The sequence below is a fragment of the Acinonyx jubatus genome, chromosome A3, assembly GCF_027475565.1.
Source record: "Acinonyx jubatus isolate Ajub_Pintada_27869175 chromosome A3, VMU_Ajub_asm_v1.0, whole genome shotgun sequence".
NCBI lineage: Eukaryota > Metazoa > Chordata > Mammalia > Carnivora > Felidae > Acinonyx > Acinonyx jubatus.
Window position 1 is genome coordinate 97,947,861 of NC_069388.1, and position 25,161 is coordinate 97,973,021.

The 25,161-nt window shown below is 48.0% G+C and overlaps 1 protein-coding gene and 1 long non-coding RNA gene across 5 annotated transcripts in view; one reads left to right on the top strand and one right to left on the bottom strand.

Moving 5' to 3' along the window:
• The window catches only part of TCF7L1 (transcription factor 7 like 1), a 157,796-nt gene that overhangs the window by 41,947 nt on the left and 90,688 nt on the right, over positions 1–25,161 (top strand). The window lies entirely within an intron of this gene.
• On the bottom strand, positions 16,205–23,630 carry LOC113603140 (uncharacterized). Its single transcript, XR_008289436.1, has 4 exons — positions 22,727–23,630; positions 21,875–22,178; positions 19,438–19,651; positions 16,205–18,981 (listed from the first exon to the last, which is right to left on the bottom strand). It is a non-coding gene; the product is annotated as an uncharacterized LOC113603140 (long non-coding RNA).

Genomic DNA, 25,161 nt, shown 5'->3' on the forward strand with positions numbered 1-25,161 from the left:
TCTTTCCTTCCACCTCTCACCCCTCAATTCACTCCATTTGTTGAGCTCCTGCTAAGCACTAAAGATTCCAGAAGGGGGTAGGGGGACTGGTTGTAGGAGGGCAGTGGGTGCTGGAATCCCAGCATCTGGATGCTTCCACCCACCCTTTCAGAGGGCTCACTCTCTCCAGGCCAGGAATGCTGACATTTAATGAGCACCTACTAGATAGTTATTTGTCGATTTTGTATCTAGGAAATTGAGGTCTAGTTGAGTCACTAGAATCAGGTTGGCATGGCCTCGACTAAAGCTCTGGCTTAGCTGTGGTTGCCATCACTATCCTGTTTGAGCTTTGAGAGCCATGGAGATAGTCAGGGCTACATTTTTCTTTTCTTTTCTTTTCTTTTCTTTTCTTTTCTTTTCTTTTAATTTGAGAGAGAGAGAGAGAGAGAGAGAGAGAAAATCTCAAGCAGTCTCCATCCTCAATGTGGAGCCCAACTTGGGGCTTGATCTCACAGTGGTGAGGTCATGACCTGGGCCAAAGTCAAGAGTCAGATGCTTAACTGACTGAGCCACCCAGGAGCCCTTAGGGCTGCATTTTAAAACAGTTGTCTTAGATGTCTCAAGTTAGGGGTCGTAGTGGAGCCTCAGCCAGCCCTACTGGGCTTGGGCCTCCTGACTGCAGTCCTCTGTGGGTGAGTGGTGTTTGGGTGGAGGAGACCATCAAGAAGAGGGTGGATTGGAGGAGAAAGGGGCTGTTAACCCAGGATGAGAAAAAGTGGCCACCAGGAGTGTTAGGGCCTTTCAGAGTCCCCTCCTGGGAAAAGTACAGGTCCCGGATGGTTGAGCTGATGTTAGTCGGACATTTTTGAGCTGCATTCTCTCCAAAGCCACCCACATTCTGCAGGCATTGTTTTCTTTTGCACCATAACAGTAAAAAGAGAATAGTTGCCTTTACTGCCACGTTAAAATCAATAGAGCCACTCACCTTGAACTCAACCCGATGTTGACCTTTCCAAAGAAATTGGGAACACCTGGAGTTTGTTTCCTCCCAGGTGGGCACAGAACAGTTTCTCATTTTCCATGGAATGAAACACAGTCTAAATGCTGGAGTAATGGTTCTCAAAAGCATCCGAATCACCTTGCCGGGCACCGCTCCCAGAGTGGGTGATGCAGTCGGTCCGGAGGGGGGCCTTGAAAAGTTCCTCAGGGATGATGGTGTTGCTGGTCCAGGACTGCACTCTGAACACCTCTCTCAGGTTTGGGCCTTGGTTCCCCCTCTTCACCTCCCAAAACCAACACAGTTAGTGTGGTAGAGAGCCATTGTCTGAGAGAGGATTTATTTGCCTTTCAGCCTAGAGTAGTCAAGAGACTTTGGCTAAGCCCCAGAGCTAAGCTGTCCCCTGGCTCTGCCCCTCACCCCTACCCCCGGGGCTGACCCCCTCCCATTACCTGCCACCCAGTGCGGGGATTAGAACAGGGCCGAGTGAGCCACCCTGGTGCGGTGATGGGTTCCTCCTTTCAGCACGTGGAATTTAACAAGCTAAGTGTTTTCCATGGTAAGTGCATAGAAAAGATTTATCACTTTTTGAAAGAAAGAACTACAACTGTTCTCTTGAGTCATAACTGTTGTTAGATGTTGAATGAAAAAAAAAAAGGCAGTTAATGTTCTTTTCTTCTAAACAAATTCTCTGACTTTCCTTAGCTCTCCAAGACCCCTAGAGTTAATTTTTAATGGTTTCAAGGATGTGGGGGATTCTCACTCTCCTGCTGAGCGTGTAGCTCAGCAAAGGCCCTGGGAATAGCTCTGAGCCCAAGTAACTGGCCAGGTGGGGCAGAGGGGCATCCACTGGGGAGAGGGTCAAGGACACCCCCTTTGGGGAAGTGGGGGAGAGACATGTGGCATGTGGCTGGAATTCCAATGTTGAGCCCCCAGGCTTTTGATCTGCAGAGTGCTCCTTTTGGTTAGCTTTGGGTTGGTGATGTGTTAGCCCAGAACCTGGCTGCCTATCGTGTCTGCTTGCGGGACTCTCGCCATCTCAGCCTCATATGGCCAGACTCAGGCTGTTATCATGCCCCCTCGAGTGTGCATTATAATCCCCACCCTAGTTAATCCTTGGTTGTCCATACTGCATTCCCCCTTGGCCCTCACTCCCAGTGACTCCCCAGCCTCTCAGGGTCACTGTTTCTGTTAACACCTCTGCCACCTGCTTAGTTTGCTCCTAAGTTTCTCACCTCAGCTATTACAGGAGTTCCCAGCCAGTCTCCAATCTATCCCCTTCCCAGTCTGTCCTTCCTCCCTCTGCCATATCGCTATGCTAGCACCTGCTGAGCCCAGCCTGCTCCTCAAAGCCCTTGACAGTTTCCCATGGCCCATGAGAAAAATTTCTTGGCTTCAGAGCTTTCCCACCTGGGCCCATCCTGCCTGGCCAGAGTGAGAGCGCGGATGCGTGTGAGGGCCGTGACGGTCACGACAGCTCCTGAAAGGAGTGCGTTTGGCAAGCTGACGACTTGCCAGGGGACAGCCTGCAGGGAGAGGGCTTGCTGTTCTGGGCCCAAGCGTGAAGGGGGAAGAGAGTACCAGAGAACTGGGGGAAGAGGCTGTGTCACAGGCAGTGGGGGAAAGCCAGGGAGAAGAGCCCAGTCATAAGGAGCCTGGCTAAGAAAGGCCCCATTCCGGGCACTCAACTCTCCCTGGGGACAGCTAAATTGGCCTGGGGAGCCTCCCACATCTGCTTTTGATGGTGCTTGTTCAGGGCCCTTTGGAGCATTCTGGGATGCTAACCCTTAGGTTAACCCAGACTGCTGACAGCGTCTACAAGATTAGGTTTCAGAAGGAGTTGGGGCTTAAAAAACTTTGCCGAAGACAATAGATGGGCTTTTTAGTTTTGTTTTGAGTAAATAGAAAGGCAGTGTTCCTGATGCTTGGATCCATGATGTCTTTTTTTAAACTTTTTTTTAAAGTTTATTTTTTTAGTATTCTCTACACCCAACATGGGGCTCGAACTCACGACCCTGAGATCAAGAGCCTCATGTTCTTCCCACGGAGCCAGCAGGTGCCCTCATGCTGTCATTTTGATAGAGAAAATAGGAGCTTCCCAAAGCCTATCTCAGCTCTGTTGAGGAGTGGAATCTAAAACAACACAGAAGGGAACATGGTCTGAGTCTAGGAGGATTGTTGGAGGGGCTGCTAATGTGTTCTCCTGTCCCATCAGAGCACCTGGGTGAATATTGGGTCAGTGCCATGACTCAGATGTTAAGAGAGAATTAGAACTACTGGAGCTTGCCCTGGGGGTTGGCGGGGGGGGGGGGGGGGCAGTGGTCAGGTCGGGGCACCCCGAGGTCCTGAGTCTTTTTTTTTCTTTTTTAAGTTTATTTATTTTGAGAGACAGAGAGAGAGCAAGCAGGGAAAGGACAGAAAGAGGGAGAGACAGAATCCCAAGCAGGCTCTGTGCTGTCAGCACAAAGCCCAGTGTGAGGCTCAAACTCACAAACTGTGAGATCATGACCTGAGCCGAGATCATGATTCAGATGCTTAACCGACTAAGCCACCCAGGTGCCCCGAGGTCCTGAGTCTTACCAGAGGAGAAGACACTTTGCTGAGCTCTGGAGGGAAGGAAGAGAGGGAGGGGATAGGAGCTGTGCTTTGAATAACTTGAAGGGTGCCACAGGCTGAAAATTTCAGCTCTTTAGAAGGGCAGATCTGTCTAAAGGTAGAATAAGAACCCAGCATCGATAATAATAGTTGCTTATTTTTTTATGGGACACTTTACAGTTTGCAAAGCATTCGCATGAGAGGCGGTAGGCCCTCCTTCTCTGGAGGGATTCAAGTCCAGGGAGTTATGGTGTTCAGGGCATTCCAGCCCTCCTGAGACTAAGATGGGTCCACATGGGTGTTTCCCAAATGTGTATCAGAATTGTGCTTTTAAAAATATCCAGTATTAGGGGCGCCTGGGTGGCTTGGTCGGTTGGGCGTCCGACTTCGGCTCAGGTCATGATCTCACGATCCGTAGCTCGAGCCCCGCGTCGGGCTCTGTGCTGACAGCTCAGAGCTGGAGCCTGTTTCAGATTCTGTGTCTCCCTCTCTCTCTGTCTCAAAAATAAATAAAAGTTAAAAAAAAAATTAAAGAAAAAATCCAGTATCCTTCCTCTTCTCATAAGTGGCCTGAGGCGATCTCTGTAAATGGTTGGCTATTCCCTTGACCCAGAAAACACTACAAAATCATGCAAATCAAGAGGTTCAAATCTTCATGTTCACTTTAAGAACACACATGAAATTGCCCAGGCCGCCAAGGGTATGCAGATCCGAAAAGCCATCAACTATCTGAAGGTTGTCTCTTTGCAGAGGCAATGTATGCCATTCTGTGACTGCAGTGGTGGGGCTGGTAGGTGTGCCCAGGCCAAACACTGGGGTGGGACACAGGGTCAGTGCCCCCCCCCACCAAATAGTGAAGTTTTACTGCACATGCTTAAAAATGCAGAGAGTCATGCTGAACTTCAGAGTTTAGAGGCGCCTGGTGGCTCAATTGGTTAAGCGTACGACTCTTGATTTTGGCTCAGGTCACAATCTCTGGATTGTGAGATAGAGCCATGTGTTGTGCTCTGTGATGGGCATTGGAATCTGCTTAAGATTCTCTCCCTCTGCCCCTCTCCTGCTCTCTTTTGCTCTCTTTTGCTCTCTCTCTCTCTCTCTCTCTCAAATAAAAGGTATTTAGGTGTAGATTCTCTGATCATTGAGCACATCCAGGTGAGCAAAGTCCCCAAGATGCGGAATAGAATTTACAGAGCTCATGGTCAGATTAACCTGCACATGAGCTCTCCCTGCCACATTGAGATGATGCTTACCAAGAAAAAGCAGATTGTTCTAAACCAGAAGGGGAGGTTGCATAGAAGAAAAACATGTCCCAGAAGAAACTGAAGAAACAAAAACTGATGGCCTGGCAGTAAATTCTGCATAAAATAAATGCAAATAAAAGTAAAAACAGAAGAAAATAATCATTATCTTGGGGATTGCCAAGACTTGCTGAATTGGGGGGAGGGGCCTGGGAATCTGTATTGGGTACAGGTAGCTCGTTTGCCCAGCCTCCCTAGGAGAATGTCCACCACACGTGGCAGGTGGACACGTGCCTATCGTCTTCACCTCTGGATCCCCAGTGCCTGCCACACAGTAGGAGCTTGACAAATGTGTGCCGAGTCCCTGTGCTGACATTCGCCAACATGATTACCTTGATCTCTTCTGCTGCCTTCTATGTTGTCGATGGTGTGGCTGCACCAGACTCCTTCCTGCTCTTTAAACACACTGGAGGTGTGCACTCTGCCCGGCCTTTGCTCATACCACTTCCTCAGCCTGGATCTCTCTTCCACCTTTTCTGCTACAGAAGCCCCACATTTTTGGTGCATGCAGCAATACGGTATGATAGGCTGCATGCTATATGTTGCTAACCCTTCAAGCCAGCCCATGACATGTGCTGCCCCCTTCAACAGGTCTTCTTCAACCTTTTCTCCTGTGTCCCCACTAAGGAGAGAGGTCCTTGGAGCTTCTCTCAGATTGTAACCTTTTTTTTTTTTTTTTTTTAGAGTTTATTTATTTTGAAGTGGGGGAGGAGCAGAGAGAGAGGGAAACAGAGAATCCGAAGCAGGCTCCGAACCATCAGTGCAGAGCCCGAGGCAGGGCTCCAACCCACGAACTGTGAGATTAAGAGCTGAGCTGAAACCAGGAGTTGGATGCTTAACTGACTGAGCCACCCAGGTGCCCCCTAGATTGTAACATTCTTGATAGCACCTAGGTGCCCTCCCTGATGCTTATCAATGAAAAAAAAAATTACTTTCCAGCTCAAAAATCTATGTATATGAATACACACACACACATCCATACATTTTTTTCTCCGAAAACAGAAATCTGCAGAGTTGAAATGAACGTGTTTGAGTTTAATGCTGAATTAAATGGCTTCGCCATGTGAAGTTATCACCGCCCACTCAGCTCCTTACTCAGCTCGGGTCCTGGGTAAGGGATTTGAAAAGATGGAACTCCGTCCAGCATCATAATCCCGGAGTTTTTTGGATGCTCTTCTATGGAGGATACAGGCTCGGGAACAGTTCTCTGGTTGTGAGCACCCCTTTTTCCTTTATCTTCTGGCCCACACTGGTCTCGTCTCCTTGCCTTTCACATTCTCCCAGAGGTTAGTGACCTTCTGAAGTGAGGCTTGAGGAAATAATAACCATAATAAGAGTACCAGCTGACCTCTTTGGAGTGTTTCCTATGCACCAGGAGCTGTTCCAAGTGTCTGTATGTATTCCCTCTTGGAATCTTCATAACAGCCCTAGGAGGTTAGCACCTATCAGCCCTATTAGCCCTGTTTTACTGGTAGTGAGACTGAGGTGCTGTGAAGTTTTATGATTTGCTTAACGCCACGCGGCCAGCCTAGAACAAGTAGCTAGACTGCCTCCTCCCTTGCGGGTCTAGAGCACGTGATTCCCCAGGCGCAGCCCTAAGTCCCACCTTGCTAAGGGCTCATGACAGATGCTCACCTTGGAGACATGCAGAAGAGCTGCTATGGGGGCGGTCAGCTGTTTCTCCTGCTAGAAAGCGAGAAAGGGGAGGCCGGTGATTTAGGTTTCCTAAATTTCTAAGGCAGGCTGCCCTGGGGCCCCTCTGGACTTGGGGCTCTTGTAGGGAATTGGGAAGAGAGAAGTACGATGAGCAGGGGGCACCTGAGAGAGAGGGCTGGATCACCTGGTGAGCAGACCTGCCTAACAGGAGTGGCCGGCATGCTGGGGGTGGGGGGGTGGGGGGGTGGGGGGGTGGGGGAAGGGAGGCGGGAATGCATTCCTTGTTCAGTTTGGTGTGTGGCCAGAAATGAAGTGTAGGTAAGTAAGCCACATCCTTTAAAATTGCCCAGGAAAAGGCCCTGCTTTGGAAGGTTGAAGGAGGTCTGGGAGGCTCTCCGAGGAATGTGTGCTTCTGCGCTGGGCCCCGGGTCCTGCTTGTTGGTGGTAGCAGCAAAGGGAATAAATAGCCCATGGGAACAAAGAATTATGTGATAGGGAGAGAGTCCACCACAGCAAGAGAATCCCGGGCAGCCCCCTGGGGCCGAGGAGAAGCATTCTCTTTTGTGATGGAATAATCCTAGAGGAGCAAGAGACTGGAGGGGAAGGGAGGGAATCTGCTTGGAGGAGAAAGTTTGGGACTCAAGTGTGCCCCCAGCAAAGAGGACTGGTTTGCATCTTAAATCTAGGTTTATTGGTCCGGTGGTTATATGTACAGTGTCATCAGGGTATCACTGGTCCCCCCAGTACCTCACTCATTGATCACTAAGCAGGCATTTAGTGAGTGGCCTTTGCCTGGTGCCCAGACTGGGGGTACAGGGAAGGCATGCAAACATAGTCCCTACCCTCCAGAAGAACTGTCTCTTATGAGGAGACACAGAACTCTGGGTAACACAGCTAAACCATGTTGGGTGAGCCCGGTGGTGTCTGAGGCCACACTGAGAGTCTCAGATATAAAATGCCTAAGGATACAGGAGAAGGGAACAGTCAGAGACACCTTGAGGAGTAAGTGGTATTTCATTTGGAAAGGAGAGGCACAGACGGCAAGGAGAGGCAAGGCCCTCAGAACTGAACTCGACTGCCATGGATGGCCAGGTGGACGTCCCAGCCTCTCAGGACAGCCTGGGACCTGCAGGAGCTACAGGCACAGGGGCCCTGATATTCGCTGTCTGTGAATTCGGGCCCAGATTTGGGCTCTGGATGCCCTTAAAAGACAAACAGGCCGCTGCTGGTCTGGGGTGGCAGGCGGCCTGTGACAGGCAGGAGAGCCGGAGGGTGGCAGGAATGTGTTAACACCAGCAGCTGGCTGCTATCTGATCCTGGCCCTGCAGTGACTTCCGCTTCCCCCATTGTTAACATACCAGCCAGGCTCTGAACGAATGAATGAGTGGGTAGAAAGGGTTCCTGTGCGGGCTCTCACAGCCAGGATAAAATAACCCCAGCCTGCTGCTCTCCAGAGAACTTTCCCCTGGGGACCCCCAGGTGGGAAATGGCCCCAATGAGTAGAAGCCCAGTGATTATTAGTGTTTTTATTGGGACAGAATACCAGAATACATACTTTACAAAATAACCCCTCAAATGGCTTAAGTACTGCAAGTTACTTTTTATCTCCAGTGCAGGTCTGTAGCACCGTGCTTCATTCTGGGACCTAGATCTTTCCATCTAAAAGTTCTGCCATCTTTTTTTTGGAGCAGCGGTTCTCAACTACATCCAATCCTGGAGGAGGAAAGAGAGAGCACAGAATTCAGTCATAGTGGTTCCACTTAATTCCAAGGAAGGCTGAGAAATGTAGTCTTTTTGTGGGCCCAGGAAGAAAATAAAATGGCATTGTCTCTGCCACAGCACGGGTCCTGATTGCACCTCATGTGTGCCTGAAATACTAGGTTTCAAAAAGCATTTTACCTGCGTGGAGGAAATCAACCAAGATAAGTATTTGCTCGTGGTATAAGTGCCTTTCAAGAAGGCAGCATGTTCACGGAGGTCATTATTGAATTTCCAACTGGTCCCACCATGTTAGTATAGACAGGAGTCATTTGCGACTCAACTTCCTATGATGGATGGTCCATGGTATCCCTAGTCCAACCTTTATGTCTCAGGCCTCAAGAGGAATGCTGCACACAGTCGAGTAATTATTGTACACGATGGACTTTGTTTTGGATGATCCCAGTTCCTTCTTGGTGTCTTTTCTTCATCTCTGTTGCCTGCTGACTGTCAGACTGAAACCCCTGCTTGCTTGTATAGGGCAGAAAGTGTTATGTAGTCTGACTCTTAGGCGTGGCCAATAGGCATGTCTTTTAGTTCAGACCTGATTTGGGGTAGAATCGGTGGGTGAAGCAGTGGGTAGTTGTCACATGTCTGCCTGTGCCTAGCACTCTAGAAGATGCAAGAGGCCACGACCCCAGGCCACTTTCAGTGAATTTACCTGGTAATAGAGGCCAAAGTCAATCCAAATAGAAGGAGGGCTCGGTGAGGACAGCAAGTGTGTTTGCCAGTGGTCGCATGAGAGAGCCCAGCTCAAGGTAGAGAACGGCCCCAACAACTCCGTATGGCAGGCTTAGTTCTGGGGGCTTCAGTTTCAGCAGGTCTTAGACAAACAAATGATGGTGAGGGGTCTGTGGGAGGCCTGGGTCTGGAGAAAATGGAAGGTGATACTGCACGTTGGCCACCATGACCTTTTTGTAACGTCGTGGGAAGGGGTGTGATGTAACGAGTAGTCCCAGCGGGAGGACGAGGGGAAGATGAGGTCAGAGTGGAAGCCAGATGGAGTGAGGTGGGTCTCTGACTCAAGTGTAGAAGGAGAGCTTTCGGACCACTGTCGCAGTCCAAGAGCACGGCACACTGCTACCTCGCACAGCACCAGAACGGTTCATGTGGAGTTTGGCAGACTCCATCTTAAGGCCGTGTCTTTGGGAGAGAAATTGGATTAGAAGAAAAGTGAAGTGTCTGTGAGGGCTAGAAATCTGTAAGGATCTTTCTGTGGAGTAGGTCTTCAGCCAAGCTATGAAGACCAGTCAGGACCTGGGCAGATAGAAGGGGGAGAGGGTTTCATAGCACATACACAATTAAATCATTACATTGTATACCTTAAACTTACACAATGTAATGTGTCAATTATATCTCAATAAATCTGCAAAAAAAGGAGGGGAAGGCATTCTAGTCAGCAGAAGAACCCTAAAAGTAGGGCACAGAAAGGGGCCTGAGGAATGGGCTGAGGTGGCCTTGACCGCCAGGAGGAGGGGCTGGACCAGGCCTGGCAGAGGCAAAGTTACTGAAAGTAGAGTCTGGTTGAGGATCATGGGATAAATATTCCAGGGGAAGGTGACCTGAAGGTGATTTTAGAAAACTGGTGGCAAGTGCCCAGATTGGGTGTTGGAGGGGAATGAAGGGACAGGGGGCACATTTAAGAGTCAGCCTGGGGGCTCAGTCGGTTGAGCGTCTGACTTCGGCTCGGGTCATGATCTCGCGGTCTGTGAGTTCAAGCCCCGCATCGGGCTCTGAACTGACAGCTCAGAACCTGGAGCCTGCTTCGGATTCTGTGTCTCATTCTCTCCCTGCCCCTCCCCCACTTGTGCTCTGTCTCTGTCTGTCTCTCAAAAATAAAATAAATGTAAAAAATTAAATTAAAAAGAGTCAGCCTGCAGGAAAAAGGTCTATATAAGTCTTTGGTAGTTCTGGCATCTTCATGATGGTGGTTATAAAGAGGCTTCCTTACAACCCCAGCCCTCAGAGTGTGAAGGTAGCAGGTCAGCTTCCTTACTTGGAGAGCCCAGTGGAGGATGATCTCATTCGTCCGTCCTTTCCTGGCCCATCCTTGCCAGGTGTAAGCACAGGGCTGCAGTGCTGGTCCTCTCCCAGTGATACCCCTGTGCTTGCTCTTGAGATGGGGATGGGATGGGGCAAGGCAGGCTCTCAGCAACTGTGCTTCCCTCTGTTTGAGAGCCCGGTCCTCCGCTGCTCTGCCTGGGCCCACCCATGTCATCAGGAAGCGGGCTTTTGCCGGTCGACTTGGCCCAAGAGCTCCTGTTATGGCCAGTTGTGAGGTCTCTCGCGTGGCCCTCCCTGCTGATCCCCACAGCGAGGTGAAGACTCTCATCATCTCAGAGAGGTCAAGGGCCTGTCCCAGATGTCACAGCAAGGTTGAGTGACAGGGTCTGCCTGTGTCTCAGTTCTCTGAGTCCACATTTGGAGTTCACGCCAGCACTCAGAATCTTTCTTAGGCTTGGACGAAGAATTTTATGTTCCTTAAGACTGTGACTACCTAGGCAGGGAGCAGGAGACGCCTGGGAAATCAGCTTTAGGTGAGTGTGCATTAGGAACAAGACAGACGATCATAATACTTAGCCTGCACTGAGGACCCCCTCTGCCAGGCCGGCGTACTAACTCATGAATCCACGTCGCAGCATTTCACAGCTGAGGCAGCTGAGGCAGAGAAGTCTGAGTGAGTTGCCCAGCCCCAAGCAGGGGCATTTAACCTCGGGGCAGCTCGGGCTCCTCACAGAAGCTCACTTGGCTCAGGGTGGCCTTTGGTCCCCAGAGGGCTGTCCTGCCTGTGCTTGTGACTTTTCTCAGGAGGCTGCCTCGAGTGAGAGAATGGCTGTGCCCAAGCCTGAGGTGCTACACTGCGCTTAGACTGTGGCAGCTCATGGCCTATGGCGGCTTTTTGTGACTAGCTGGTAGGAGGGAACATGGTCAGAATTAAGAGGGCCCTCACTGTATGTGTCACTTCCATCGGTTGAAGCCCTGCCTCCTGGTCTGTTTGTGTTCTCTGCTGCCTCATTTTGACTTGAGCGTCATATTCTCTGAGGAGCCTGACTAGGAGATAAGGGTTTCCTTTCCAGTCAGGAGAGAGTACAGGGAAGATGTTTTCAGGGTCCCTCCAAAGTGATATGGAAAAGCTGAGGGCTTGCTCCAACCTGCTGTGACTCCTCCTTGCCCTCAGGGGGTGCTGTGGAGACTTGATGCCTCCTCTCTGAACACTCTTCCCACGTGGATGGGGAAAACAAGCGACGATAGCCTTAGATCTCATGGGGCCACGCTTTCTGGATTTAACATGTTCATTTCTGTTGTTTCTATGATGCTTGTTCTTTAGGTTGTATGATACAAATTTATGGTCTGATAAATGATTACAAGACCATACGACATCCATTGTGCCTCCTGAATTAGCATAGGTGAAAATTTTGATTCTACAGAATTTAGGGTTAAAAGCTCTTGATTGTTTTTGATTCTTTTTATATGTCCAATGCGTTTGTATCTAGGATACTCCAAGAGCAAGTTCCCCAAAAGGCATTTGCCTGAGTAATTCTATAAAACATCCACAGAATAGAAATAATAAATCCAGGAAGGAAAATGCTGGATAAGTAATGAATACATCATCCATACTGTTATCTTATTTGAATAGAAATCATTTGTTTTGTGCTAGATTTGTACTATACTGAGGAAACATCCACAACCCCCTACCCTCTTATACCCATGTACACTTTCTTTTCTCTGCATGTAAGTTGGTGCACACCCTGTATGAGTGTCTGCTCACGTTGGGTGAGTGTAGTTTGGTGAAAACGCATCCCCAGCATCACTGTCACCAATGACTGTGAACCAGATGGGATTTTGGAAGGACTGACCTTGGCATTGTCAGGTAGATGGAACGTGTCAGAAGGTCATCTTTTTCCTCTGACTCCTTTCTAATGTCCTCTATTCCCATAAGTATTTAGTGTTGTTTTTTTTTAATTTTCCTTCTTTATAGAGCCTCCTGTCAGCTGTCAACTGGAGAGCTCTTGAAATTTGACTCACCCCAAGATTTAAAGCTCATATCTTATCTCTCCCAAAGGAATTTTATGGAAGAGCCCCTAAGCCAAAGGTATGACTGTCTAATAGTGGAATTTCAATCACATGGGACACATCAGAGAAGATGTGGTAAGAGGCTCTTCCTGCTGTCCTGTGAGTTACAGAAACTTAAGTTATCTCCCTGAGTCCTGTTTGTTTTTCCCCCTAAAAGTTTTATAGTTGTATGTTTCACATTTAAGTCTAGGATCCATTTTTAGTTACCTTTTGTATAAAGTGTGAAATTGAAGTTGATGTTGATGTTATTTGGTATCCAGTTGCTCCAGTACTGTTTGTTGAAAAAGCTACACGTTCTTCATTGAATTCGCTGTGCTGTTATCAAAAATCACCTGGGCATATTTGTGTGGGGCTGATTGTGTGTTCTCTCTTTTGTCCCAATTGATCTGTGTGTATTTTTCTCTACCTCCATGCTGTCACAATTACTGTAGCTGTATAGTCATCCTTCACATTGGGAAGAAAGATTCCTTTATTCTTTTTCAAAGATTTTTAGACTCTTTTAGGGCCTTTCTCTCATGTTCACAGAGCAACTTACACGTGCGTGTTCATAGCACCATTACTCAAAATAGCCACACACTGGAAACTACCCAGATATCCTTCAATGATGAATAGTTGAACAAACTTTGGTACATCTATACCGTGGAACGCTTGCTCAACAACAAGAAGGAACAAATCACCAATACACGCAACGATGTGGACGGACGTCGAGGACATGACACTGTAAAAAAAAAGCCAGTCTCCAACGCCTACAGACCGCACTGCTTATTCCACTTGTAGCACATTCTTGAAGGAATAAAATTAGAGATGGGAATGGTTAAGTGGTTGTCAGGAGTTAGAGATGGGGTAGGTGAATGGTGTCCCCATGAAGAGGGTAGCAAGAGGGAGTCTTGGAGGGAGAGTATAGTTTAGTATTTTGATTGTTGTGCTTACACAAAGCTACACATGAAAGTTGCATGGACCCCACCACCACACACACGAGTGCTTGTGAAACTGGTAAAATCTGAGTAAGCTCTATGGGTTGTGCCACTGTTGCTCTCCTAGTTTTGATCATGTGCTGTAATTATTTATGCAGGATGTTCATGCTGGGGGAGTCTGTGAAGGGTGCGTGGGATCTCCCTACTCACTGCTTTTCAGTTTCGTGTCCGTCTTTAATTATTTCAAACTAAAAATTAGGAAAAAACACACGACAATGTTATGGTCTGTTTATGTTGCGTCAGTAATGGCAAATCTGTAAAAACACGGACACGTTGCCTTTGCAGAAGGAGGCAAGTGGCTTCTTCTGGTTCTATAACGTTTTATTTCTTTAAAAAAAAAAAGAAAAGAAAAGAAACCAGCAAATATGACAAAATGCTAGCAATTGTGAATTTGGGTTGGTGGGTTTATTGGTTTTTATGTTTCTGTCCTTTTTTTTTTTATATGTTTGAATTATTCTATAATTTAAAAAGTGAAATCGGTGCCTGTCTCCGTGTTATCTTGGTCTGTTCACAGAATTTGTCTGAACATTTAATATTTCTTTAGTAAAACTGCTACTCAGTCACAGACTTCTTCCTTCTCTCCATGAATTTACTAACTCCGGGTCGGGAAGCCTAAGAATGCAATCCATCTTTTTTACTATGACAAGCTAATTTAATTTTAATTGCTCTTTATAGTATTGCATTATGAGGAGGAACTATCTTTAATTATCTTTTTGGGGAGTTGTTTCTAAAGTAATGTGATCTCGGGAGCTGAGAATCACCCTTTCCAGAGTAGCCACCTGACTGTGAGCGTAAAATATTTGTGCGCAACAGTGTAAATAGACTTCTCTGCTCCTCTGACTGGCAGAGCCTGCCCCTCCCTTGAAGCAATTAAAAGAATTCCAGGTGGGTGGTTCTCCCCTTCCTGGTCCTATTTAAACACACAAATGTCGTTTCAGAGATTTCTTCCCCCCCCTCTTGAAAACGCTGAGTGGCACAAGAATGGGACCAGGTTTCTCCAATCCTCATTTAAATATTGGCTGCACCCTTTCGAGATCATTTTTCTTGGTGACATGTTAAACAATCTCAGGTCAGCCAGAGTCCTTAAAGGTCACCGTGGGTGTCAGGAATGCAGCCCTAACCAATGTACAAGATAGGCACACGGAGGCGCCCTTCAGCGACTCTGGCCCAGAGCCCTATCTTGCTATGAAAGAAAAGGGTATTCTGTTTATTTGTTGTTTGTTGGATTTTCGTTTCTACCTCTACCCCCTCAGCTTTCTCCATGCACTGCCATCGTCTGCTGCTGTTACCCACTTCGAGGTTGGTGGGGGTGGGGGCGGGTACTGTGTAGTTGGCGCCCAGAGATGCCATTGAAAGTGTAGAGAAGTCTTCACACTGCTCTTTGTGGAGTGGTGGCCTCCCTTCCCGTGGGCAAACCCCGGGGCTGGAGCCCTCCCGGCTGCCCAGTGGCTTTTGTGTGTGTGCAGCTTTCAGCTCCTGTCCATCAGTTTGAATGGGCCCATTCAAGGGCATTCATGCGCCTCGGAGACCCCGGCCGCCTGGACACAATCAGCTGAGAAGGGCGCTGTGGGCCCTGCACATGAGAATGCGCCTGCTCGGCCTGCCTCCAGAAGCCCTGATTGTTCGGCGGAGCCCGGGGCCCAGGAGTGAGCCCAGAGGGGTGACGCTGGACCGCCATTTGGGGCTCATTCACTCTGTGCACTTGGGGGCTCAGGGAGGGCGGGGTGGGAATACCTTGCAGCAAAGGAGGAATGTACAAGCTTGGACCTGCTTGAGCTTATCTTTGGCTCTGACCTTCAGCTTTTATCTTTGTGTATCACCCATCTGATCCCCTGCTTAAGAACGGAGACCTTGCCTTTTTTTTTTTTTTTTTTTTTTTTTAATCTTCGTAGTAGTCTTCTGTACCAAGGTAGCCACCAAGTGCTTGTTGAATGAGTGAACTAGGCTGGTGCTCCTTCCATTTAGGCCTAGGGTACATGGATGGAAAGGTACTTTACTGTTCTTTGATGAGACTACAGTGTCCTCTGTTTCTGGGGTATGGACAACCTTCTGAAAGAACTCAATCATCTCCTATTTGGAGGGACAGTAGAATTGAGACGCTGAAGGGACAAAAGGACATTTTCAAGGTCACAAGTGGCCATGGAGAAGGGTCTCGTGGCAGCCAGGGACCTGCCTTCAGAATCTGGAAGCTCAGCCATAGGCTGGTTTGCAGGAAGGGGCAGTACCTTGGGCCGACTTGGAACCCGTTGGTGGTAAATGTGGATTTGGGAGCATGGACTTAATTGACTCCTTGTGGCTTGTGCCATTTGGCAGCCAGAGCCCTGGAAACCTCTGGCTCTTAGCTCTGGCTTGTGTCCTCACTGTGGTTTGGGCACCCTAGGGCCATGCTGAGAACAGCGGGGGGGGGGGGGGGTGAGGGGGGCGGGGCGGGGAATAGGAGGCACAGACCGAAATGCCAAGGGGCCCTTGTGTTCCCCAGCTTTGCAAAATTGTGTGTGGTGATCACGGCAGCAGGAATGGTATTAGCAGAAGAAATAGTGTCTTCCATTCTTTGGGAACTTACTGGGTACGTGCTTTCTGTGTAATACTTCATTTGACTCAAGCTATTTTACACACACACACACACGTAAAATATATGCATTATAAGGGCTTTAAGCACTTTGAGGTAGGAAAGATTATTATTCCCATTTACAGATGGAATAGCTGAGGCTCAGAAGTATTAAGTGGCTTCCTCAGGCTAGTGGCAGAGCTTCAGAGGAGACAAGGGCTCAGGCTTATTGCAGCCAAGGTGAGGGCTGGTGCAGAGAACCACGTGATTGTCATAATTTCTACTTCAGTAGAAACTAAGTTTAAAGAACAAAGGAGAAAAGGAAACACACACCTTTATTGGGGCCATGCCATTAAAAAAATAGAAATCGTAAGAAGTCTTTCAGAGTGTCAGGATTTAGCTGGGAAATGTTACATTTACAAACTGCCGGCAGCCAGAGGCACAGCAGCATCTGTGCTGAGGACAGGAAGAGAAGAACTTTCCCACATGTCACATAACCTGGGAAGGTGGTCACAAATCCACTGGGACAAATGCATGGCCTTTCCTCCTGGGGAAGGAGTTGATTTGCCCCATAGCTAATGGAAGGATATGGGTCCACTTAACATGATGCCTGTTTCAAAACATCTGGCCCCAACAGCTTCTCTTGTAAGGCGCCAGCACTATGTAAGGACTTACAGATATCTGTCCTGTGCCGGCTCAGACCAGGGCGGGCCGTGGAACTGGCTGTCAAATGGGATAGCACCCTCATAGGCTTAGCCAGCACTTGATGCAGAAGTGTGTGCCTGGTACTCTTCTAGTGAGTGCATCAAAGGTTGATTCTTTCACTGGATGTGGCGAATTTCCTACAGAGGGACTTCATATTCAGCTGCATAGGGCAGAGCTATGCATAGGGAGGGGACAAAAATTCAACTCCAGGCCACAAGGAGAGATTGTTTTGCAGCATGGAACTTGGTGTAGTTCTGTTTTCACTGTGGTCCCAGAATCCACTTCTCCTCTGCCTCAGGGACTGTGTGCTGCTTTTGACCAGAGCGTTCTTTTGCTATGCAGCTGTGCAACCACCCTGTGTCTGGTGGCCGCTGCAGCTTCGGTGGTCTGTCTTTAGAGATCTGCCTCCCTCTCACCTAGCAGGCTATTTCAATCTAGCGAAGGTTGGTCAGACTGCAAATGACAAGGCATGTTTTCTTCCATCCTTGTTTCTAATTCTGTAAGCATTGGAAAGGTCTTCAGCAAGTTACTCAACCACCACGAGCTCAATTTTTTCATCTGCAAAATGGGGATGATCGTAGAAACAGTTGGGTTTAGATGAGATGGTACATGTGAGACATGCATATAATGATCTAGTAAAGTAATGACCTAGTAATGACCCAAAGCCTGGGGGAAGCTGAAGGTTATCATAGTCATTGTGGCCCCACTGACTGATCACTTTCAATATACAAGGATTGCAATGCCCTTGGCTTCTCTGCCCTTTTATCCTCATAGTTTATGGAGGGTGGAGCCCAGAGAGGACAGTGACTTGTCCAGTCTGGATGGACAGGTCTAGAAATTGGGAAGTTTCGTTCTAAGCAGTGTTTAGCCTGGACTGAATCCTGGACCATGGGTTTGTTCTTTGTTTCCTCTCTCTCTCTCTCTCTCTCTCTCTCTCTCTCTCTGTCTCTGTGTGTGTGTGTGTGTGTGTGTGTGTGTGTGTGTGTGTGTGTCTGAAAGACATCACTGGGACAGTTGGCAACAGTTGAATAAAGTCTGTAGATTAGATGATAGTATTGTATCAATGCTAACTTCCTGATTAGGCAAATAAACTGGTAATGCAAGAGAATGTCTTTTTTAGGCAATGTACACTGAAGTGTTTAGAGGGGTATCTTGTGTGCAACGTAGTCTCAAATGTTTCGGAGAAAAAAACTATGGAGAGAGGACAGACTAAATATACACATTTGGGGTCTTTAGTAGGTGGCGTCCATTGCACTCATGTAACTTTTCAGTAGGTTTGAAACTATTTCAAAATAAAAAGTAAAAACAAAAACAAAAAACAACCCTCATCTGGTTAGGGCCCATATGAAATAATAGCCCTTGGGTGTTAGAGTTATTGTAGAGCAGACCTGTGATCAAGGTGGTGTTTCTAGCAACTCCTGCCCTTGTGTGGTAGTGGGGGGTTTGTGTGAAAGGGTGCAGGTGGCCCTCAGGAGTTCAGTGAGACAGACTATCAAGTGAAGAAAGGAGAAGAGGGTGGATAAACTAAGAATGGCCCGTGAACATGGTACCTTCCACCAGCAAAGGAGGCATTACTCGGAAATGATGTGTGCAGGGAATAGGAGAAACTGAGGCTGGCAGGAGAATTAGCTCTGATTTGGGCCTTAGCAAGTGAATTGGGTTCGGATGACAGGGCAGTAGATGGGAGGGTCAGAAGCTCTAGGAGGGGGACTGGGACCATGTGGTGCTTTAAGACCAAACTTGAGGAGTGGGGTGTTGGAGGTGGGCTGCCAGGTGCCCTGGAACCCAGAGCTTGTGTGATCTACACAACTAGCCTCTACCTGTGTGCCACATCACAGTAGACACCTTGGGCATGGGTTGTTACAGAACCAGGAGGAAACCCCTGGCATGAGGTGTGGCACTGAATCCTCCTCGGGTCCTTGGGAGGTGGCAGCAGGGAGCTACTGCAGGCAGCGGAGTCTCCGTTGCCAGGGCCTTTGGTGTGCAGGTACCCTAGTTCAAGTTTAATCGCTCCACAATGCTGCTTTATCTGAAAGTAGCACATGAATGGTTCCTGTTGTAAAAGATTTAAACCGGACAGAAGGAACACACCCACGGCCTCCTCCAACCCGACCGCCCTCCCCCTTCCCAGTCCCGTCCCAGAGGTAACAGGTATAGACAGCTCCTGCAGTCAGTCCTTCTTCAGAGTGTCTGTGGAATCGTGTTTGCCGAACGGCTGGGACTGTGGGCTCTGGAGCCAGACTTCCCGCATTCTCGAACCACCTACAAACTAGCTGCAAACTTTGTAACTTTGGGCACGTTACCTACCCTCTTCGAAGCCTGCGTTCCCTCATCTGTAAAATGAGATTCTTCGTACAGACCTAACAGGGTTGTTGTGGACACTAAGTGAGTTGGCACCTGAAAAGTATTTAGAACAGGGCCTGGCATATAGTAACTGTCTCAAGAAATGTTAGCCGTCCTTATCTACCGATCTATAAGGGCCAATTTTTTTTTGGTTAAAAAACAAAAAGTCCTAATGTGAATATTTTTATCAGTAGGGTTCTTAGTTGCAAACAGTAGCTCTCGGCTGGCCGATAGTGACAGAAATTTCTTTAAAAGACATCAGGGTGGTCCCCAGTCTTGCTGTGGGCCCAGACTGTGGACACCAGGCAGCAGCCCGGACCACGGCCACCATTATGCCCCGAAACCAGGCTGATAGCATTGCTGCAGTTAATGTTACTGGTGGCATTTGCAGGCCCCAGAGTGAGAGGTGGACCTGGCCCCCACCAGGACTTGAAGAAGGCAAGGATTCCTAGATAGGAGGGAGTTCAGATGCCAGGGGCCCAGCATCTCCCGGAATAGCATGTTATTCACCCGAGCTGTCAGTGTTCACAGACACACACTGACTCAGCCTTTTTCGTGGTTGCATAGTATTCCCAAGACGGACATTGATGTGCCTGAGCCTTCACCTAGCGATGAACCTGTAGGTTGTTGATGCTTTTCGCCCTATTGCAACATGCCCCACTGAGCACACTTGTACACGTATCTTTACGGCAAGGTGGCTTTTCTGTTGGATAGATTCTTAGACCTGGAAAAGTATAAGTGTATTCATTATTGTTCAAGTTAATATTTCTTGTATTCTGTGGACATCGAAGGACATTCTGAATATGAGTAAACCGCGTTTTAAGCAGTTTTTTAAAAATTGTGGTAAAATATACGTAGCCTAAAATGTACTATCTTAACCGTTCTTAAGCGAACGGTTAAGTACTTGCACACTGTTGTGCAGCCATCACCACCATCCGTCTCCAGGACTTTCTTCATCTTCCCCCACTGAAATTCGGTCCCCATTGAACAGCTCCCAGTTCCCTCTCCCCATGGCAGCTCCCTTTCTACTTTGTGTCTTTGTGGCTTTGACTGTTATGCAGTTGTTAGAGCTTTATCACAAAAGTCATCTGTACGGGAGTGATTGCGGGAGGGCTGTGGGATGATTTCAATTGGGAACTTGGGCATTTTTGGAGAGGGGTGGGAGTGAGGCCTGGAGATCCCTCTGTTGGTAACAGCTCAGAGCTTTTGAGCACTTGCAGCGTGCCCAGCATCCTGGCCTGCTCTGATGCTTCCTCCGGCAGCTGTACCTCAATGTCGCTGAGGGAGCTTTAACAATGCGGGGGGCCTGGGCTAGGCCCAGCAGTGGACCCCACACGTCAGCACTTTACAAGGCTCCAGGTGGTTCCATTGTACAGGCGAGGTCAAGAACCCCTGCTCGAGAGGATAGCTGCACTGAGTCACTACCCCCATCTGGGGTAGGGATTAGGATTATTCCTAATCTGGGGTGCCTGGGTGGCTCAGTCGGTTAAGCGTTTGACCTCGGCTCAGGGTCATGATCTCACGGTTCACGAGTTCGAGCCCTGCATCAGGCTCTCTGTTGTCAGCACAGAGCCCTTGCAGATCCTCTGTCTCCCTCTCTCTCTGCCCCACCCCCACACTCTCAAAAATAAACATTAAAAAAAAAAAATCCCAAATAGTGAAGTCTCTCCCATTAAAAAAAAAAAAAAAAAAAAAGGATTATTCCTAATGTACAAGTAGGAAACCAGGTCTGAGACAGTGTTACACAGCCAGTGAAGGCAGACCCGCCTCCTGGCTCAGACCCCTAACTGCAGTGATTTTTACTGCTGTCCACCCACAGATGGAGAGGGGAAGAAAACCCTCTGCCCTCATAATGGAGGAGACTCCTGCCTCTTCCTCTTCCTCAGCCTCATCCACCTGCTTTCAGATTCCCCAAATGCCACATCTCTGGTCTCCCTGCTTGGGGTTCGCTCCGCCTAGAATGTTGTTACCCTCACTCCTCAGATAGTTTTGCTCACCTGCCCCAACTCTAAATTAGGCCTCCTGTTCTTTTTCTTGCAGAATGCTAGAAACAGTAAGTGATGATGTATTTATCTGCCTTGATTCCCCAGCTGCTGGCATACAGTAAGTTAGAGATGCATGGATGGGAAGAAAGCAGTAAGGACCAGGAGCACATGCACAGGTGGAAAGTCAAGAGAACTCCCTGCTCACTCAATCATGGCGCCTAAGAACACACATGAGAGTTGCCTGCTTTTCAGGGGCAGGTGAGGGGCTTGGACCAGCTGGCTATGACTTGCTCAGAGTTAGGGTTACCTTCTGAAACTAGGGACGACAGACAGCTCTCAGGTGCCTCACACGTCAGGGTCACAGGGGAGCCTGACACCTAGGGCTGCTGGGCCCAGCCCCAGACTTGGACTGAACTGGTGTGGGCATGGGTCTTTGGTGGGAGGCAAGGGTATGGCTGAGTGACGTGGGCTGGAAGGTCGGGGGAATGGGGGGAGAGGTGTGATGCCCCAGCAGGAGCTGGGTGGGGAATATGGTGCAGGAGGCTCGGTTGAAGCTGTCCCAGCTTGTATAAGCAGGCACCCTCAGCCAGACCAGAGGGCCCTGGAAGGTTATCAGGTGATTTCAGAGTCTGTGCTGTGGCTCAGTGCTATGGGGGTTTCTCAAATGTTGGGCTTGACTCTTTTTTTTTTTTTTTAATTCTCTTTTCACCACATAAAAATGTGCAACCGAAATAAAATATGTCTGATTAAATACCCCACATTTCAACATACTGGAGCCCAACCGATGCACTAACTAGAACTGCCAGGGTGGCTCACATTGGGGCAAATAAGTCCCCTGCCTTTTTGTCTGTGTTGGAATTCTTAGAAGTGAGGTATTAGTTAGGAAGCTTGTAGGTAGCCCCAGGTTTGTTAAATATTCAAGCATGCATAGAACGCTCACGTGCTATTGTGCAGATACTCACCTGTGCTCTTGGTGGGCCCGGCTTGGGGTGTCTTCATAGCTCAGTGGCCAGTTTAATAATGTATGATGTGTCACTTTGTGGAAGTGTCTCATGATGGTTGGTTACAGGCTTATTGTTGGGTTTGGGTGCATCGTTTGATTTCTACATTTGTGATTAGGACACAAGCAGTTGTTTTGTATTGTGGGAGACCAGTATTGCCTAGTGGTTAGGGTGTGGAGTCTGGTCTTGATTCCCACCTCTGCTGCCCACTACCTGTGTGGCCTTGGGTAAGTCACCTGGCCTCTCTGTGCCTCCTTTTCTTCATCTATTAAACGAGGATAATAATAGTATTATGAGCTTACGTAAGTACAGGCCAAGTGCTTAGAATAGTGTCTAGCAACTAATCATTATTGTCTAAGAATTTTCCATTGTTTCCAGTTTTGCTATCATTTTTAGTAATTATACTTTGAAAGCAAATAAGTCTACCACTATTTCAAGCCTTGGGTCAATTGAACTCCTGTGTTCTCAACCAGAGTAGTATTGCCTCCAAAGGGACAAAAAAAATCTAGCTATGACAGTGGTGCGCAGCCCTCCGAAGGGTCACTATACATAAAGAGATACACAGTATATCTATGGTGTTAAGATTTCGTGGAGGAAGGAGAGCACAATTAGGAAAAAATGTCTACCAAGGCTCCTTAAGGGGGGGTGATAATGAAAGAAAGGTTGAGAAACTCTGATTTACCTTAAAGACTATCCTAAGATCAAAAGGCAGCCTCCTGAAAGCCTGTTAGCATTAGCTACTACTTATCTGTGGAAATCGAGATTTTTTCCCCCGTTCTCTGCAATTAAAAACAAAATTCAGAAAGAAATTACCAGTGTGGCTCAACCGCAACCTTGAATTTCAGGCTGCAGCAAAACACCTTGTTCTTCTCCTTGACTTCTCTGATGTTTATGGTGAGGATTTGCATACTCATAACAAAAGTGCCACCCCCGTGTGAGGGTTCCACCAGCCTCCTGGTTGTGCAGGGTGGACACCGTGGTGACTCTGGTCAGGTTAGGTGGCAGGTAAGGCCTGTCTGTGGCCTGGGAGGTGAGGCAGCTGCTTTCCTGAGCCCCGGGCGAGGTAGCAGACACGGAGAGGGGCGTGCAGGGGTCCTGGAGTGTTGTGAGCTGTCTGTGGGACTCCTCAGAAAGGTTCAGGGCCCACGTGCAGTGTGACAAAAGACAAAGACCCTCTTTATTGCCACAAAGGTGGGTGGGGGCTGAAGCCCCCAGATGGGGTACAGGCTTGAAAACCAAATCAAGTTGACCAACAACCTTAGGTTACAGTCACGTGGCATCTCCATTACTCCTGAATTTCCCGTTTGGGGTTTTATTAGCTTGTAGTCAAAGGCGACATTGTGAAGAAACCCAGATTAGAATTCAGCTTATAAAACAGCTGAGAGAGGGAGGAGGGTGGGATGGAAGAGCCAGGAACTGCGCAGCAAGTCGTCGAGAGGTTACTCAACAAAATCAGAACCCAAACGACCACTGTCTGTGTTCCTCGCGAGTAGGGAAGGAGCTCCGAGCAGGAACCCAGGGAGAGGCACAGGTAGCTCCTCATTTCTGTCAGGCCTGGAGGGTCCTCCGATCTGGGAAGAATTTCCCACGGCCGGTGACTGGGTTGGGGCCTGGATAGCCTCCCACAAATATACTAATGAACAACACACCCTGGCCATGACTTTGCCAATTGGAAACAGCTTTGGGGCTCCGACATGAATGTGGAGCCTAATGCAGACCTGACGGGGGTTTCACCAGCTTATGGGAAAATAATGAATATCAGATAAGCAGTGTTCCCAATAAGTGAGCACTTTGGGGTAGCTTACCTGAGATGAGGAGGTGAAATGAACCTCTTCTTCCCAGCCCTGTAAGGAAAACAGGTTTGTTTTGGGGAGGGGCGGGTGCAGAAGAGGGGTGGTTCTATTTTACCAAATCAGAAGGTGAAGACAGCAGACTTGAGAGTTTGTGGTTTTCCCAGACTGAGGCTCCATCCAGCCTTCCTGCCTCTGGTGCCAGTGCCCGGTGCTGCCTGTCCCTGCCACCCGTGCAGAGTGGTTGTTCCTCCTGGTTCAAGTTAGAGTCGTAGGTTCCCAAGGACGAAATTGTAATCCGATCCCCACCCCAACTCACTATGGTGACCTCAGTATGTGTCTTAGCCATTTTGTACTTCAGATTCTCTGTCTACAAAATGGCAACCTGCTGATCTTTTTTTTTTTAATGTGGAAGAGACAATAAAATGAAATCCCAGTTCTAACAGCCAGAAACTGTGAGCCATTTAAAATTTTGTCTGTCTTATGTTTATGAGAAAGGATAAAATAGCAGATACCTAAACCAACACCAGGGACTCCTTTAAAAGCTCAAATTCTAGGGCAGTGGTTCTTAATTCTGGCTGCACGTTAGCGTCAACTGGGGAGATTGTGAGAAACACTAGTCCCTGAGCCCCACCCCAGACCAATTAAATTATAATCTCTGGGAAGGGAAGTCTAAGCATCTCTGTGTTTTGAAAGGCTCTCTCTGGGTCAGTCTAATGGGCAGCCCTGGTTGGGAACCATTGTTTGGAGTATGCCAGTGGATGTAAAGCTTTCAGGCTTTATTTCCAGAAACACTGGGCAAGATCATTTTTCCCTTTATCTCTTTATGTAATTAGTGGCTTAAAAAATACATCCTATGTATTTATTTAATTGAGATAAAATTTATCTCTAAAATTCACCCTCTTATGAAAGTGAACAAGTTGGTGGTTTTATTATACTCACAGAATTGTATAATCATCAACACTACCTTGCTCTAGAACATTTTCATCACCCCAAAAAGAAACTCTTATCTGTTAACATTCCCTCCCTCTTATCTTCTTCCTCCAACCCTGGCAAGCACTAATCTATATTTTGTCTCTCTGGAGTTGCCAGTTCTGAACATTTCATATAAATGGTGTCATAGAGGGGCGCCTGGGTGGCTCAGTCAGTTAAGTGTCCAACTTCAGCTCAGGTCATGATCTCACAGTTCGTGGGTTCAAGCCCCGCCTCGGGCTCTGTGCTGGCAGTTTGGAGCCTGGAACCTGCTTCAGATTCTGTGTCTCCCTCTCTCTCTCTGTCCCTCCCCAGCTTGTGTTCTGTCTCTCTCTCTCTTTTTCTCAAAAATAAACATTATAAAAAAAATTTTTTAATAATAAAATAAATGGAGTCACAGAACGTGTATCCTTTTGTGATTGGCTTCTTTAACGTAACATAATTTTTTCAAGGTTTATTCATATTATAGGATGAATCAGTACACAT